The sequence below is a fragment of the Lissotriton helveticus genome, chromosome 2_1 (genome assembly GCF_964261635.1).
Source record: "Lissotriton helveticus chromosome 2_1, aLisHel1.1, whole genome shotgun sequence".
Classification (NCBI taxonomy): domain Eukaryota; kingdom Metazoa; phylum Chordata; class Amphibia; order Caudata; family Salamandridae; genus Lissotriton; species Lissotriton helveticus.
The window spans coordinates 455,452,225-455,467,160 of NC_136059.1; the positions used below are offsets into that span (position 1 = coordinate 455,452,225).

The 14,936-nt window shown below is 60.8% G+C and overlaps 14 non-coding genes across 14 annotated transcripts; all 14 read left to right on the plus strand.

Annotated features, from left to right (window-relative positions):
- Positions 1-766: 766 nt before the first annotated feature.
- On the plus strand, positions 767-930 carry LOC144820369 (U1 spliceosomal RNA). Its single transcript, XR_013607700.1, has one exon. It is a non-coding gene; the product is annotated as a U1 spliceosomal RNA (small nuclear RNA).
- An 891-nt stretch (positions 931-1,821) lies between these two features.
- On the plus strand, positions 1,822-1,985 carry LOC144820370 (U1 spliceosomal RNA). Its single transcript, XR_013607701.1, has one exon. It is a non-coding gene; the product is annotated as a U1 spliceosomal RNA (small nuclear RNA).
- An 891-nt stretch (positions 1,986-2,876) lies between these two features.
- LOC144820371 (U1 spliceosomal RNA) lies at positions 2,877-3,040 on the plus strand. The gene has a single exon (XR_013607702.1). It is a non-coding gene; the product is annotated as a U1 spliceosomal RNA (small nuclear RNA).
- Positions 3,041-3,657: 617 nt separating this feature from the next.
- LOC144820372 (U1 spliceosomal RNA) lies at positions 3,658-3,821 on the plus strand. The gene has a single exon (XR_013607703.1). It is a non-coding gene; the product is annotated as a U1 spliceosomal RNA (small nuclear RNA).
- Positions 3,822-4,712: 891 nt separating this feature from the next.
- LOC144820373 (U1 spliceosomal RNA) lies at positions 4,713-4,876 on the plus strand. The gene has a single exon (XR_013607704.1). It is a non-coding gene; the product is annotated as a U1 spliceosomal RNA (small nuclear RNA).
- Positions 4,877-5,767: 891 nt separating this feature from the next.
- Positions 5,768-5,931, plus strand: LOC144820374 (U1 spliceosomal RNA). Its single transcript, XR_013607705.1, has one exon. It is a non-coding gene; the product is annotated as a U1 spliceosomal RNA (small nuclear RNA).
- An 891-nt stretch (positions 5,932-6,822) lies between these two features.
- On the plus strand, positions 6,823-6,986 carry LOC144820375 (U1 spliceosomal RNA). The gene has a single exon (XR_013607706.1). It is a non-coding gene; the product is annotated as a U1 spliceosomal RNA (small nuclear RNA).
- Positions 6,987-7,877: 891 nt separating this feature from the next.
- LOC144820376 (U1 spliceosomal RNA) lies at positions 7,878-8,041 on the plus strand. Its single transcript, XR_013607707.1, has one exon. It is a non-coding gene; the product is annotated as a U1 spliceosomal RNA (small nuclear RNA).
- Positions 8,042-8,932: 891 nt separating this feature from the next.
- Positions 8,933-9,096, plus strand: LOC144820377 (U1 spliceosomal RNA). Its single transcript, XR_013607708.1, has one exon. It is a non-coding gene; the product is annotated as a U1 spliceosomal RNA (small nuclear RNA).
- Positions 9,097-9,987: 891 nt separating this feature from the next.
- Positions 9,988-10,151, plus strand: LOC144820378 (U1 spliceosomal RNA). The gene has a single exon (XR_013607709.1). It is a non-coding gene; the product is annotated as a U1 spliceosomal RNA (small nuclear RNA).
- Positions 10,152-11,042: 891 nt separating this feature from the next.
- LOC144820379 (U1 spliceosomal RNA) lies at positions 11,043-11,206 on the plus strand. The gene has a single exon (XR_013607710.1). It is a non-coding gene; the product is annotated as a U1 spliceosomal RNA (small nuclear RNA).
- Positions 11,207-12,097: 891 nt separating this feature from the next.
- On the plus strand, positions 12,098-12,261 carry LOC144820471 (U1 spliceosomal RNA). Its single transcript, XR_013607798.1, has one exon. It is a non-coding gene; the product is annotated as a U1 spliceosomal RNA (small nuclear RNA).
- Positions 12,262-13,149: 888 nt separating this feature from the next.
- On the plus strand, positions 13,150-13,313 carry LOC144820490 (U1 spliceosomal RNA). Its single transcript, XR_013607817.1, has one exon. It is a non-coding gene; the product is annotated as a U1 spliceosomal RNA (small nuclear RNA).
- Positions 13,314-14,207: 894 nt separating this feature from the next.
- LOC144820380 (U1 spliceosomal RNA) lies at positions 14,208-14,371 on the plus strand. Its single transcript, XR_013607711.1, has one exon. It is a non-coding gene; the product is annotated as a U1 spliceosomal RNA (small nuclear RNA).
- The last annotated feature ends 565 nt before the right edge of the window (positions 14,372-14,936 follow it).

Below are 14,936 nucleotides of genomic sequence, written 5' to 3' on the forward strand. Positions count from 1 at the left end.
GGATAGCATGCAAAGTGCTGAGCCTGGGGAATGATGGGATAGTTGAAGCCTCCCACTCTGGGGACCTATCCAGAGACAGGGCAGTAGGCCCTGGCCAGGTGACATGTCTGCTCCTTTCGATCGCCAGCCCTGGGGCTGTGGCCTGGCTGCCAGCCACTTGCCTCACCCTAGCCTTCCCGGGCCCAGACTCTGGCTGAGAACCCCAGGCTGTGGCCCGGCGAGGGCTCTGCCCGGCGAGGGTTCTGCTGCGTTTGGGAGCGTTCGGGAAGGCGTGAGGGGCTCGGGGCGAGAACCCCTGCTCGCTTGCTGGCCGCTTTGTCTCTGACTTTCAGCCACAAGCAGTCAACTGGGGCCTAGCCAGGCAACAGGTCACTGCCTACTCTAGAGTTGGCTTCAGTGGCAGGTCTTGAGCATCAAAAGCCCCAAATCTCTGCTTCTGGGCCCAAAATCGACCTGGCAAGCCCCCTTCTGTGAGTGCTGTAGCCCTGGCTTTCCCGCCCGTGTGAGCTGCGTGCAGTATAGTGAAAGCAGGGCCCTGGTGGGCGTGGACATGCAAATTTTGCAGGCCGGCCGAGGCCTGTGGGAAGCTGCTGTGGGTAGCTGCGCGCTTTCCAAAGTGGGCACAGGGCCCTTGGCTGGGCAACCTTGGGCCTCACAAGGCCCATGCTCTGCCTCGCCCGGCCTCAGGCCTTCCCTGTGTGGATGCCACCCTCGCTCTGCGGGGAGATGCCATGCGGGCCGCCCTCGCCCTGTCCCCTTCCAACTCATACTTACCTGGCAGGGGAGACACCATGATCACGAAGGTGGTTCTCCCAGGGTGAGGCTCATCCATTGCACTTCGGATGTGCTGACCCCTGCGATGTCCCCAAATGCGGGATACTCGACTGCATAATTTCTGGTAGTGGGGGACTGCGTTCGCGCTTTCCCCTGATCTCTGGTTTCAAGAAAGACAAAAAGGGAGAGAAAAATAAAAAGGAGTCTGGAGCACCTTTCGTCGTCTTCTGTGGTCTGTCCAGGGTGCTGCGGCTGGATTGGAAGGGGGCGTGGGCAAGAGGGGATAGCATGCAAAGTGCTGAGCCTGGGGAATGATGGGATAGTTGAAGCCTCCCACTCTGGGGACCTATCCAGAGACAGGGCAGTAGGCCCTGGCCAGGTGACATGTCTGCTCCTTTCGATCGCCAGCCCTGGGGCTGTGGCCTGGCTGCCAGCCACTTGCCTCACCCTAGCCTTCCCGGGCCCAGACTCTGGCTGAGAACCCCAGGCTGTGGCCCGGCGAGGGCTCTGCCCGGCGAGGGTTCTGCTGCGTTTGGGAGCGTTCGGGAAGGCGTGAGGGGCTCGGGGCGAGAACCCCTGCTCGCTTGCTGGCCGCTTTGTCTCTGACTTTCAGCCACAAGCAGTCAACTGGGGCCTAGCCAGGCAACAGGTCACTGCCTACTCTAGAGTTGGCTTCAGTGGCAGGTCTTGAGCATCAAAAGCCCCAAATCTCTGCTTCTGGGCCCAAAATCGACCTGGCAAGCCCCCTTCTGTGAGTGCTGTAGCCCTGGCTTTCCCGCCCGTGTGAGCTGCGTGCAGTATAGTGAAAGCAGGGCCCTGGTGGGCGTGGACATGCAAATTTTGCAGGCCGGCCGAGGCCTGTGGGAAGCTGCTGTGGGTAGCTGCGCGCTTTCCAAAGTGGGCACAGGGCCCTTGGCTGGGCAACCTTGGGCCTCACAAGGCCCATGCTCTGCCTCGCCCGGCCTCAGGCCTTCCCTGTGTGGATGCCACCCTCGCTCTGCGGGGAGATGCCATGCGGGCCGCCCTCGCCCTGTCCCCTTCCAACTCATACTTACCTGGCAGGGGAGACACCATGATCACGAAGGTGGTTCTCCCAGGGTGAGGCTCATCCATTGCACTTCGGATGTGCTGACCCCTGCGATGTCCCCAAATGCGGGATACTCGACTGCATAATTTCTGGTAGTGGGGGACTGCGTTCGCGCTTTCCCCTGATCTCTGGTTTCAAGAAAGACAAAAAGGGAGAGAAAAATAAAAAGGAGTCTGGAGCACCTTTCGTCGTCTTCTGTGGTCTGTCCAGGGTGCTGCGGCTGGATTGGAAGGGGGCGTGGGCAAGAGGGGATAGCATGCAAAGTGCTGAGCCTGGGGAATGATGGGATAGTTGAAGCCTCCCACTCTGGGGACCTATCCAGAGACAGGGCAGTAGGCCCTGGCCAGGTGACATGTCTGCTCCTTTCGATCGCCAGCCCTGGGGCTGTGGCCTGGCTGCCAGCCACTTGCCTCACCCTAGCCTTCCCGGGCCCAGACTCTGGCTGAGAACCCCAGGCTGTGGCCCGGCGAGGGCTCTGCCCGGCGAGGGTTCTGCTGCGTTTGGGAGCGTTCGGGAAGGCGTGAGGGGCTCGGGGCGAGAACCCCTGCTCGCTTGCTGGCCGCTTTGTCTCTGACTTTCAGCCACAAGCAGTCAACTGGGGCCTAGCCAGGCAACAGGTCACTGCCTACTCTAGAGTTGGCTTCAGTGGCAGGTCTTGAGCATCAAAAGCCCCAAATCTCTGCTTCTGGGCCCAAAATCGACCTGGCAAGCCCCCTTCTGTGAGTGCTGTAGCCCTGGCTTTCCCGCCCGTGTGAGCTGCGTGCAGTATAGTGAAAGCAGGGCCCTGGTGGGCGTGGACATGCAAATTTTGCAGGCCGGCCGAGGCCTGTGGGAAGCTGCTGTGGGTAGCTGCGCGCTTTCCAAAGTGGGCACAGGGCCCTTGGCTGGGCAACCTTGGGCCTCACAAGGCCCATGCTCTGCCTCGCCCGGCCTCAGGCCTTCCCTGTGTGGATGCCACCCTCGCTCTGCGGGGAGATGCCATGCGGGCCGCCCTCGCCCTGTCCCCTTCCAACTCATACTTACCTGGCAGGGGAGACACCATGATCACGAAGGTGGTTCTCCCAGGGTGAGGCTCATCCATTGCACTTCGGATGTGCTGACCCCTGCGATGTCCCCAAATGCGGGATACTCGACTGCATAATTTCTGGTAGTGGGGGACTGCGTTCGCGCTTTCCCCTGATCTCTGGTTTCAAGAAAGACAAAAAGGGAGAGAAAAATAAAAAGGAGTCTGGAGCACCCTTTGACGTTTCTTGTCGTCCGTCCAGGGTGCTGTAAGCTGGCTGGAATGGGGAGTGGGCGAGGGCCCATTACATATGCGAATTGACGAGCTTGGGGGATGCTGGGTTAGGGCTTAGAAACGTGCTTCTGGGTCCGATTTCGGCCTGGCAAGCCCTCTTCTCTGCTTGCCGTAGCCTTTGCTTGCGCACAGTTTGGAGGGCCTGACAGATCTGCTTTTGGGCCCGATTTCGACCTGCCAAGCCCTCTGGTGTGCTAGCTGTAGCCCTGGCTTTCCCCCCATGTGAGCTGCGTGCAGAGTAGTGAAAGCAGGGCCCTGATTGGCGCTGCTGGTGGGCGTGGACATGCAAATTTTGCAGGCCGGCCGAGGCCTGTGGGAAGCTGCTGTGGGTAGCTGCGCGCTTTCCAAAGTGGGCACAGGGCCCTTGGCTGGGCAACCTTGGGCCTCACAAGGCCCATGCTCTGCCTCGCCCGGCCTCAGGCCTTCCCTGTGTGGATGCCACCCTCGCTCTGCGGGGAGATGCCATGCGGGCCGCCCTCGCCCTGTCCCCTTCCAACTCATACTTACCTGGCAGGGGAGACACCATGATCACGAAGGTGGTTCTCCCAGGGTGAGGCTCATCCATTGCACTTCGGATGTGCTGACCCCTGCGATGTCCCCAAATGCGGGATACTCGACTGCATAATTTCTGGTAGTGGGGGACTGCGTTCGCGCTTTCCCCTGATCTCTGGTTTCAAGAAAGACAAAAAGGGAGAGAAAAATAAAAAGGAGTCTGGAGCACCTTTCGTCGTCTTCTGTGGTCTGTCCAGGGTGCTGCGGCTGGATTGGAAGGGGGCGTGGGCAAGAGGGGATAGCATGCAAAGTGCTGAGCCTGGGGAATGATGGGATAGTTGAAGCCTCCCACTCTGGGGACCTATCCAGAGACAGGGCAGTAGGCCCTGGCCAGGTGACATGTCTGCTCCTTTCGATCGCCAGCCCTGGGGCTGTGGCCTGGCTGCCAGCCACTTGCCTCACCCTAGCCTTCCCGGGCCCAGACTCTGGCTGAGAACCCCAGGCTGTGGCCCGGCGAGGGCTCTGCCCGGCGAGGGTTCTGCTGCGTTTGGGAGCGTTCGGGAAGGCGTGAGGGGCTCGGGGCGAGAACCCCTGCTCGCTTGCTGGCCGCTTTGTCTCTGACTTTCAGCCACAAGCAGTCAACTGGGGCCTAGCCAGGCAACAGGTCACTGCCTACTCTAGAGTTGGCTTCAGTGGCAGGTCTTGAGCATCAAAAGCCCCAAATCTCTGCTTCTGGGCCCAAAATCGACCTGGCAAGCCCCCTTCTGTGAGTGCTGTAGCCCTGGCTTTCCCGCCCGTGTGAGCTGCGTGCAGTATAGTGAAAGCAGGGCCCTGGTGGGCGTGGACATGCAAATTTTGCAGGCCGGCCGAGGCCTGTGGGAAGCTGCTGTGGGTAGCTGCGCGCTTTCCAAAGTGGGCACAGGGCCCTTGGCTGGGCAACCTTGGGCCTCACAAGGCCCATGCTCTGCCTCGCCCGGCCTCAGGCCTTCCCTGTGTGGATGCCACCCTCGCTCTGCGGGGAGATGCCATGCGGGCCGCCCTCGCCCTGTCCCCTTCCAACTCATACTTACCTGGCAGGGGAGACACCATGATCACGAAGGTGGTTCTCCCAGGGTGAGGCTCATCCATTGCACTTCGGATGTGCTGACCCCTGCGATGTCCCCAAATGCGGGATACTCGACTGCATAATTTCTGGTAGTGGGGGACTGCGTTCGCGCTTTCCCCTGATCTCTGGTTTCAAGAAAGACAAAAAGGGAGAGAAAAATAAAAAGGAGTCTGGAGCACCTTTCGTCGTCTTCTGTGGTCTGTCCAGGGTGCTGCGGCTGGATTGGAAGGGGGCGTGGGCAAGAGGGGATAGCATGCAAAGTGCTGAGCCTGGGGAATGATGGGATAGTTGAAGCCTCCCACTCTGGGGACCTATCCAGAGACAGGGCAGTAGGCCCTGGCCAGGTGACATGTCTGCTCCTTTCGATCGCCAGCCCTGGGGCTGTGGCCTGGCTGCCAGCCACTTGCCTCACCCTAGCCTTCCCGGGCCCAGACTCTGGCTGAGAACCCCAGGCTGTGGCCCGGCGAGGGCTCTGCCCGGCGAGGGTTCTGCTGCGTTTGGGAGCGTTCGGGAAGGCGTGAGGGGCTCGGGGCGAGAACCCCTGCTCGCTTGCTGGCCGCTTTGTCTCTGACTTTCAGCCACAAGCAGTCAACTGGGGCCTAGCCAGGCAACAGGTCACTGCCTACTCTAGAGTTGGCTTCAGTGGCAGGTCTTGAGCATCAAAAGCCCCAAATCTCTGCTTCTGGGCCCAAAATCGACCTGGCAAGCCCCCTTCTGTGAGTGCTGTAGCCCTGGCTTTCCCGCCCGTGTGAGCTGCGTGCAGTATAGTGAAAGCAGGGCCCTGGTGGGCGTGGACATGCAAATTTTGCAGGCCGGCCGAGGCCTGTGGGAAGCTGCTGTGGGTAGCTGCGCGCTTTCCAAAGTGGGCACAGGGCCCTTGGCTGGGCAACCTTGGGCCTCACAAGGCCCATGCTCTGCCTCGCCCGGCCTCAGGCCTTCCCTGTGTGGATGCCACCCTCGCTCTGCGGGGAGATGCCATGCGGGCCGCCCTCGCCCTGTCCCCTTCCAACTCATACTTACCTGGCAGGGGAGACACCATGATCACGAAGGTGGTTCTCCCAGGGTGAGGCTCATCCATTGCACTTCGGATGTGCTGACCCCTGCGATGTCCCCAAATGCGGGATACTCGACTGCATAATTTCTGGTAGTGGGGGACTGCGTTCGCGCTTTCCCCTGATCTCTGGTTTCAAGAAAGACAAAAAGGGAGAGAAAAATAAAAAGGAGTCTGGAGCACCTTTCGTCGTCTTCTGTGGTCTGTCCAGGGTGCTGCGGCTGGATTGGAAGGGGGCGTGGGCAAGAGGGGATAGCATGCAAAGTGCTGAGCCTGGGGAATGATGGGATAGTTGAAGCCTCCCACTCTGGGGACCTATCCAGAGACAGGGCAGTAGGCCCTGGCCAGGTGACATGTCTGCTCCTTTCGATCGCCAGCCCTGGGGCTGTGGCCTGGCTGCCAGCCACTTGCCTCACCCTAGCCTTCCCGGGCCCAGACTCTGGCTGAGAACCCCAGGCTGTGGCCCGGCGAGGGCTCTGCCCGGCGAGGGTTCTGCTGCGTTTGGGAGCGTTCGGGAAGGCGTGAGGGGCTCGGGGCGAGAACCCCTGCTCGCTTGCTGGCCGCTTTGTCTCTGACTTTCAGCCACAAGCAGTCAACTGGGGCCTAGCCAGGCAACAGGTCACTGCCTACTCTAGAGTTGGCTTCAGTGGCAGGTCTTGAGCATCAAAAGCCCCAAATCTCTGCTTCTGGGCCCAAAATCGACCTGGCAAGCCCCCTTCTGTGAGTGCTGTAGCCCTGGCTTTCCCGCCCGTGTGAGCTGCGTGCAGTATAGTGAAAGCAGGGCCCTGGTGGGCGTGGACATGCAAATTTTGCAGGCCGGCCGAGGCCTGTGGGAAGCTGCTGTGGGTAGCTGCGCGCTTTCCAAAGTGGGCACAGGGCCCTTGGCTGGGCAACCTTGGGCCTCACAAGGCCCATGCTCTGCCTCGCCCGGCCTCAGGCCTTCCCTGTGTGGATGCCACCCTCGCTCTGCGGGGAGATGCCATGCGGGCCGCCCTCGCCCTGTCCCCTTCCAACTCATACTTACCTGGCAGGGGAGACACCATGATCACGAAGGTGGTTCTCCCAGGGTGAGGCTCATCCATTGCACTTCGGATGTGCTGACCCCTGCGATGTCCCCAAATGCGGGATACTCGACTGCATAATTTCTGGTAGTGGGGGACTGCGTTCGCGCTTTCCCCTGATCTCTGGTTTCAAGAAAGACAAAAAGGGAGAGAAAAATAAAAAGGAGTCTGGAGCACCTTTCGTCGTCTTCTGTGGTCTGTCCAGGGTGCTGCGGCTGGATTGGAAGGGGGCGTGGGCAAGAGGGGATAGCATGCAAAGTGCTGAGCCTGGGGAATGATGGGATAGTTGAAGCCTCCCACTCTGGGGACCTATCCAGAGACAGGGCAGTAGGCCCTGGCCAGGTGACATGTCTGCTCCTTTCGATCGCCAGCCCTGGGGCTGTGGCCTGGCTGCCAGCCACTTGCCTCACCCTAGCCTTCCCGGGCCCAGACTCTGGCTGAGAACCCCAGGCTGTGGCCCGGCGAGGGCTCTGCCCGGCGAGGGTTCTGCTGCGTTTGGGAGCGTTCGGGAAGGCGTGAGGGGCTCGGGGCGAGAACCCCTGCTCGCTTGCTGGCCGCTTTGTCTCTGACTTTCAGCCACAAGCAGTCAACTGGGGCCTAGCCAGGCAACAGGTCACTGCCTACTCTAGAGTTGGCTTCAGTGGCAGGTCTTGAGCATCAAAAGCCCCAAATCTCTGCTTCTGGGCCCAAAATCGACCTGGCAAGCCCCCTTCTGTGAGTGCTGTAGCCCTGGCTTTCCCGCCCGTGTGAGCTGCGTGCAGTATAGTGAAAGCAGGGCCCTGGTGGGCGTGGACATGCAAATTTTGCAGGCCGGCCGAGGCCTGTGGGAAGCTGCTGTGGGTAGCTGCGCGCTTTCCAAAGTGGGCACAGGGCCCTTGGCTGGGCAACCTTGGGCCTCACAAGGCCCATGCTCTGCCTCGCCCGGCCTCAGGCCTTCCCTGTGTGGATGCCACCCTCGCTCTGCGGGGAGATGCCATGCGGGCCGCCCTCGCCCTGTCCCCTTCCAACTCATACTTACCTGGCAGGGGAGACACCATGATCACGAAGGTGGTTCTCCCAGGGTGAGGCTCATCCATTGCACTTCGGATGTGCTGACCCCTGCGATGTCCCCAAATGCGGGATACTCGACTGCATAATTTCTGGTAGTGGGGGACTGCGTTCGCGCTTTCCCCTGATCTCTGGTTTCAAGAAAGACAAAAAGGGAGAGAAAAATAAAAAGGAGTCTGGAGCACCTTTCGTCGTCTTCTGTGGTCTGTCCAGGGTGCTGCGGCTGGATTGGAAGGGGGCGTGGGCAAGAGGGGATAGCATGCAAAGTGCTGAGCCTGGGGAATGATGGGATAGTTGAAGCCTCCCACTCTGGGGACCTATCCAGAGACAGGGCAGTAGGCCCTGGCCAGGTGACATGTCTGCTCCTTTCGATCGCCAGCCCTGGGGCTGTGGCCTGGCTGCCAGCCACTTGCCTCACCCTAGCCTTCCCGGGCCCAGACTCTGGCTGAGAACCCCAGGCTGTGGCCCGGCGAGGGCTCTGCCCGGCGAGGGTTCTGCTGCGTTTGGGAGCGTTCGGGAAGGCGTGAGGGGCTCGGGGCGAGAACCCCTGCTCGCTTGCTGGCCGCTTTGTCTCTGACTTTCAGCCACAAGCAGTCAACTGGGGCCTAGCCAGGCAACAGGTCACTGCCTACTCTAGAGTTGGCTTCAGTGGCAGGTCTTGAGCATCAAAAGCCCCAAATCTCTGCTTCTGGGCCCAAAATCGACCTGGCAAGCCCCCTTCTGTGAGTGCTGTAGCCCTGGCTTTCCCGCCCGTGTGAGCTGCGTGCAGTATAGTGAAAGCAGGGCCCTGGTGGGCGTGGACATGCAAATTTTGCAGGCCGGCCGAGGCCTGTGGGAAGCTGCTGTGGGTAGCTGCGCGCTTTCCAAAGTGGGCACAGGGCCCTTGGCTGGGCAACCTTGGGCCTCACAAGGCCCATGCTCTGCCTCGCCCGGCCTCAGGCCTTCCCTGTGTGGATGCCACCCTCGCTCTGCGGGGAGATGCCATGCGGGCCGCCCTCGCCCTGTCCCCTTCCAACTCATACTTACCTGGCAGGGGAGACACCATGATCACGAAGGTGGTTCTCCCAGGGTGAGGCTCATCCATTGCACTTCGGATGTGCTGACCCCTGCGATGTCCCCAAATGCGGGATACTCGACTGCATAATTTCTGGTAGTGGGGGACTGCGTTCGCGCTTTCCCCTGATCTCTGGTTTCAAGAAAGACAAAAAGGGAGAGAAAAATAAAAAGGAGTCTGGAGCACCTTTCGTCGTCTTCTGTGGTCTGTCCAGGGTGCTGCGGCTGGATTGGAAGGGGGCGTGGGCAAGAGGGGATAGCATGCAAAGTGCTGAGCCTGGGGAATGATGGGATAGTTGAAGCCTCCCACTCTGGGGACCTATCCAGAGACAGGGCAGTAGGCCCTGGCCAGGTGACATGTCTGCTCCTTTCGATCGCCAGCCCTGGGGCTGTGGCCTGGCTGCCAGCCACTTGCCTCACCCTAGCCTTCCCGGGCCCAGACTCTGGCTGAGAACCCCAGGCTGTGGCCCGGCGAGGGCTCTGCCCGGCGAGGGTTCTGCTGCGTTTGGGAGCGTTCGGGAAGGCGTGAGGGGCTCGGGGCGAGAACCCCTGCTCGCTTGCTGGCCGCTTTGTCTCTGACTTTCAGCCACAAGCAGTCAACTGGGGCCTAGCCAGGCAACAGGTCACTGCCTACTCTAGAGTTGGCTTCAGTGGCAGGTCTTGAGCATCAAAAGCCCCAAATCTCTGCTTCTGGGCCCAAAATCGACCTGGCAAGCCCCCTTCTGTGAGTGCTGTAGCCCTGGCTTTCCCGCCCGTGTGAGCTGCGTGCAGTATAGTGAAAGCAGGGCCCTGGTGGGCGTGGACATGCAAATTTTGCAGGCCGGCCGAGGCCTGTGGGAAGCTGCTGTGGGTAGCTGCGCGCTTTCCAAAGTGGGCACAGGGCCCTTGGCTGGGCAACCTTGGGCCTCACAAGGCCCATGCTCTGCCTCGCCCGGCCTCAGGCCTTCCCTGTGTGGATGCCACCCTCGCTCTGCGGGGAGATGCCATGCGGGCCGCCCTCGCCCTGTCCCCTTCCAACTCATACTTACCTGGCAGGGGAGACACCATGATCACGAAGGTGGTTCTCCCAGGGTGAGGCTCATCCATTGCACTTCGGATGTGCTGACCCCTGCGATGTCCCCAAATGCGGGATACTCGACTGCATAATTTCTGGTAGTGGGGGACTGCGTTCGCGCTTTCCCCTGATCTCTGGTTTCAAGAAAGACAAAAAGGGAGAGAAAAATAAAAAGGAGTCTGGAGCACCTTTCGTCGTCTTCTGTGGTCTGTCCAGGGTGCTGCGGCTGGATTGGAAGGGGGCGTGGGCAAGAGGGGATAGCATGCAAAGTGCTGAGCCTGGGGAATGATGGGATAGTTGAAGCCTCCCACTCTGGGGACCTATCCAGAGACAGGGCAGTAGGCCCTGGCCAGGTGACATGTCTGCTCCTTTCGATCGCCAGCCCTGGGGCTGTGGCCTGGCTGCCAGCCACTTGCCTCACCCTAGCCTTCCCGGGCCCAGACTCTGGCTGAGAACCCCAGGCTGTGGCCCGGCGAGGGCTCTGCCCGGCGAGGGTTCTGCTGCGTTTGGGAGCGTTCGGGAAGGCGTGAGGGGCTCGGGGCGAGAACCCCTGCTCGCTTGCTGGCCGCTTTGTCTCTGACTTTCAGCCACAAGCAGTCAACTGGGGCCTAGCCAGGCAACAGGTCACTGCCTACTCTAGAGTTGGCTTCAGTGGCAGGTCTTGAGCATCAAAAGCCCCAAATCTCTGCTTCTGGGCCCAAAATCGACCTGGCAAGCCCCCTTCTGTGAGTGCTGTAGCCCTGGCTTTCCCGCCCGTGTGAGCTGCGTGCAGTATAGTGAAAGCAGGGCCCTGGTGGGCGTGGACATGCAAATTTTGCAGGCCGGCCGAGGCCTGTGGGAAGCTGCTGTGGGTAGCTGCGCGCTTTCCAAAGTGGGCACAGGGCCCTTGGCTGGGCAACCTTGGGCCTCACAAGGCCCATGCTCTGCCTCGCCCGGCCTCAGGCCTTCCCTGTGTGGATGCCACCCTCGCTCTGCGGGGAGATGCCATGCGGGCCGCCCTCGCCCTGTCCCCTTCCAACTCATACTTACCTGGCAGGGGAGACACCATGATCACGAAGGTGGTTCTCCCAGGGTGAGGCTCATCCATTGCACTTCGGATGTGCTGACCCCTGCGATGTCCCCAAATGCGGGATACTCGACTGCATAATTTCTGGTAGTGGGGGACTGCGTTCGCGCTTTCCCCTGATCTCTGGTTTCAAGAAAGACAAAAAGGGAGAGAAAAATAAAAAGGAGTCTGGAGCACCTTTCGTCGTCTTCTGTGGTCTGTCCAGGGTGCTGCGGCTGGATTGGAAGGGGGCGTGGGCAAGAGGGGATAGCATGCAAAGTGCTGAGCCTGGGGAATGATGGGATAGTTGAAGCCTCCCACTCTGGGGACCTATCCAGAGACAGGGCAGTAGGCCCTGGCCAGGTGACATGTCTGCTCCTTTCGATCGCCAGCCCTGGGGCTGTGGCCTGGCTGCCAGCCACTTGCCTCACCCTAGCCTTCCCGGGCCCAGACTCTGGCTGAGAACCCCAGGCTGTGGCCCGGCGAGGGCTCTGCCCGGCGAGGGTTCTGCTGCGTTTGGGAGCGTTCGGGAAGGCGTGAGGGGCTCGGGGCGAGAACCCCTGCTCGCTTGCTGGCCGCTTTGTCTCTGACTTTCAGCCACAAGCAGTCAACTGGGGCCTAGCCAGGCAACAGGTCACTGCCTACTCTAGAGTTGGCTTCAGTGGCAGGTCTTGAGCATCAAAAGCCCCAAATCTCTGCTTCTGGGCCCAAAATCGACCTGGCAAGCCCCCTTCTGTGAGTGCTGTAGCCCTGGCTTTCCCGCCCGTGTGAGCTGCGTGCAGTATAGTGAAAGCAGGGCCCTGGTGGGCGTGGACATGCAAATTTTGCAGGCCGGCCGAGGCCTGTGGGAAGCTGCTGTGGGTAGCTGCGCGCTTTCCAAAGTGGGCACAGGGCCCTTGGCTGGGCAACCTTGGGCCTCACAAGGCCCATGCTCTGCCTCGCCCGGCCTCAGGCCTTCCCTGTGTGGATGCCACCCTCGCTCTGCGGGGAGATGCCATGCGGGCCGCCCTCGCCCTGTCCCCTTCCAACTCATACTTACCTGGCAGGGGAGACACCATGATCACGAAGGTGGTTCTCCCAGGGTGAGGCTCATCCATTGCACTTCGGATGTGCTGACCCCTGCGATGTCCCCAAATGCGGGATACTCGACTGCATAATTTCTGGTAGTGGGGGACTGCGTTCGCGCTTTCCCTGATCTCTGGTTTCAAGAAAGACAAAAAGGGAGAGAAAAATAAAAAGGAGTCTGGAGCACCTTTCGTCGTCTTCTGTGGTCTGTCCAGGGTGCTGCGGCTGGATTGGAAGGGGGCGTGGGCAAGAGGGGATAGCATGCAAAGTGCTGAGCCTGGGGAATGATGGGATAGTTGAAGCCTCCCACTCTGGGACCTATCCAGAGACAGGGCAGTAGGCCCTGGCCAGGTGACATGTCTGCTCCTTTCGATCGCCAGCCCTGGGGCTGTGGCCTGGCTGCCAGCCACTTGCCTCACCCTAGCCTTCCCGGGCCCAGACTCTGGCTGAGAACCCCAGGCTGTGGCCCGGCGAGGGCTCTGCCCGGCGAGGGTTCTGCTGCGTTGGGAGCGTTCGGGAAGGCGTGAGGGGCTCGGGGCGAGAACCCCCTGCTCGCTTGCTGGCCGCTTGTGTCTCTGACTTTCAGCCACAAGCAGTCAACTGGGGCCTAGCCAGGCAACAGGTCACTGCCTACTCTAGAGTTGGCTTCAGTGGCAGGTCTTGAGCATCAAAAGCCCCAAATCTCTGCTTCTGGGCCCAAAATCGACCTGCAAGCCCCCTTCTGTGAGTGCTGTAGCCCTGGCTTTCCCGCCCGTGTGAGCTGCGTGCAGTATAGTGAAAGCAGGGCCCTGGTGGGCGTGGACATGCAAATTTTGCAGGCCGGCCGAGGCCTGTGGGAAGCTGCTGTGGGTAGCTGCGCGCTTTCCAAAGTGGGCACAGGGCCCTTGGCTGGGCAACCTTGGGCTCACAAGGCCCATGCTCTGCCTCGCCCGGCCTCAGGCCTTCCCTGTGTGGATGCCACCCTCGCTCTGCGGGGAGATGCCATGCGGGCCGCCCTCGCCCTGTCCCCTTCCAACTCATACTTACCTGGCAGGGGAGACACCATGATCACGAAGGTGGTTCTCCAGGGTGAGGCTCATCCATTGCACTTCGGATGTGCTGACCCCTGCGATGTCCCCAAATGCGGGATACTCGACTCGCATAATTTCTGGTAGTGGGGGACTGCGTTCGCGCTTTCCCCTGATCTCTGGTGGTTTCAAGAAAGACAAAAAGGGAGAGAAAAATAAAAAGGAGTCTGGAGCACCTTTCGTCGTCTTCTGTGGTCTGTCCAGGGTGCTGCGGCTGGATTGGAAGGGGGCGTGGGCAAGAGGGGATAGCATGCAAAGTGCTGAGCCTGGGGAATGATGGGATAGTTGAAGCCTCCCACTCTGGGGACCTATCCAGAGACAGGGCAGTAGGCCCTGGCCAGGTGACATGTCTGCTCCTTTCGATCGCCAGCCCTGGGGCTGTGGCCTGGCTGCCAGCCACTTGCCTCACCCTAGCCTTCCCGGGCCCAGACTCTGGCTGAGAACCCCAGGCTGTGGCCCGGCGAGGGCTCTGCCCGGCGAGGGTTCTGCTGCGTTTGGGAGCGTTCGGGAAGGCGTGAGGGGCTCGGGGCGAGAACCCCTGCTCGCTTGCTGGCCGCTTTGTCTCTGACTTTCAGCCACAAGCAGTCAACTGGGGCCTAGCCAGGCAACAGGTCACTGCCTACTCTAGAGTTGGCTTCAGTGGCAGGTCTTGAGCATCAAAAGCCCCAAATCTCTGCTTCTGGGCCCAAAATCGACCTGGCAAGCCCCCTTCTGTGAGTGCTGTAGCCCTGGCTTTCCCGCCCGTGTGAGCTGCGTGCAGTATAGTGAAAGCAGGGCCCTGGTGGGCGTGGACATGCAAATTTTGCAGGCCGGCCGAGGCCTGTGGGAAGCTGCTGTGGGTAGCTGCGCGCTTTCCAAAGTGGGCACAGGGCCCTTGGCTGGGCAACCTTGGGCCTCACAAGGCCCATGCTCTGCCTCGCCCGGCCTCAGGCCTTCCCTGTGTGGATGCCACCCTCGCTCTGCGGGGAGATGCCATGCGGGCCGCCCTCGCCCTGTCCCCTTCCAACTCATACTTACCTGGCAGGGGAGACACCATGATCACGAAGGTGGTTCTCCCAGGGTGAGGCTCATCCATTGCACTTCGGATGTGCTGACCCCTGCGATGTCCCCAAATGCGGGATACTCGACTGCATAATTTCTGGTAGTGGGGGACTGCGTTCGCGCTTTCCCCTGATCTCTGGTTTCAAGAAAGACAAAAAGGGAGAGAAAAATAAAAAGGAGTCTGGAGCACCTTTCGTCGTCTTCTGTGGTCTGTCCAGGGTGCTGCGGCTGGATTGGAAGGGGGCGTGGGCAAGAGGGGATAGCATGCAAAGTGCTGAGCCTGGGGAATGATGGGATAGTTGAAGCCTCCCACTCTGGGGACCTATCCAGAGACAGGGCAGTAGGCCCTGGCCAGGTGACATGTCTGCTCCTTTCGATCGCCAGCCCTGGGGCTGTGGCCTGGCTGCCAGCCACTTGCCTCACCCTAGCCTTCCCGGGCCCAGACTCTGGCTGAGAACCCCAGGCTGTGGCCCGGCGAGGGCTCTGCCCGGCGAGGGTTCTGCTGCGTTTGGGAGCGTTCGGGAAGGCGTGAGGGGCTCGGGGCGAGAACCCCTGCTCGCTTGCTGGCCGCTTTGTCTCTGACTTTCAGCCACAAGCAGTCAACTGGGGCCTAGCCAGGCAACAGGTCACTGCCTACTCTAGAGTTGGCTTCAGTGGCAGGTCTTGAGCATCAAAAGCCCCAAATCTCTGCTTCTGG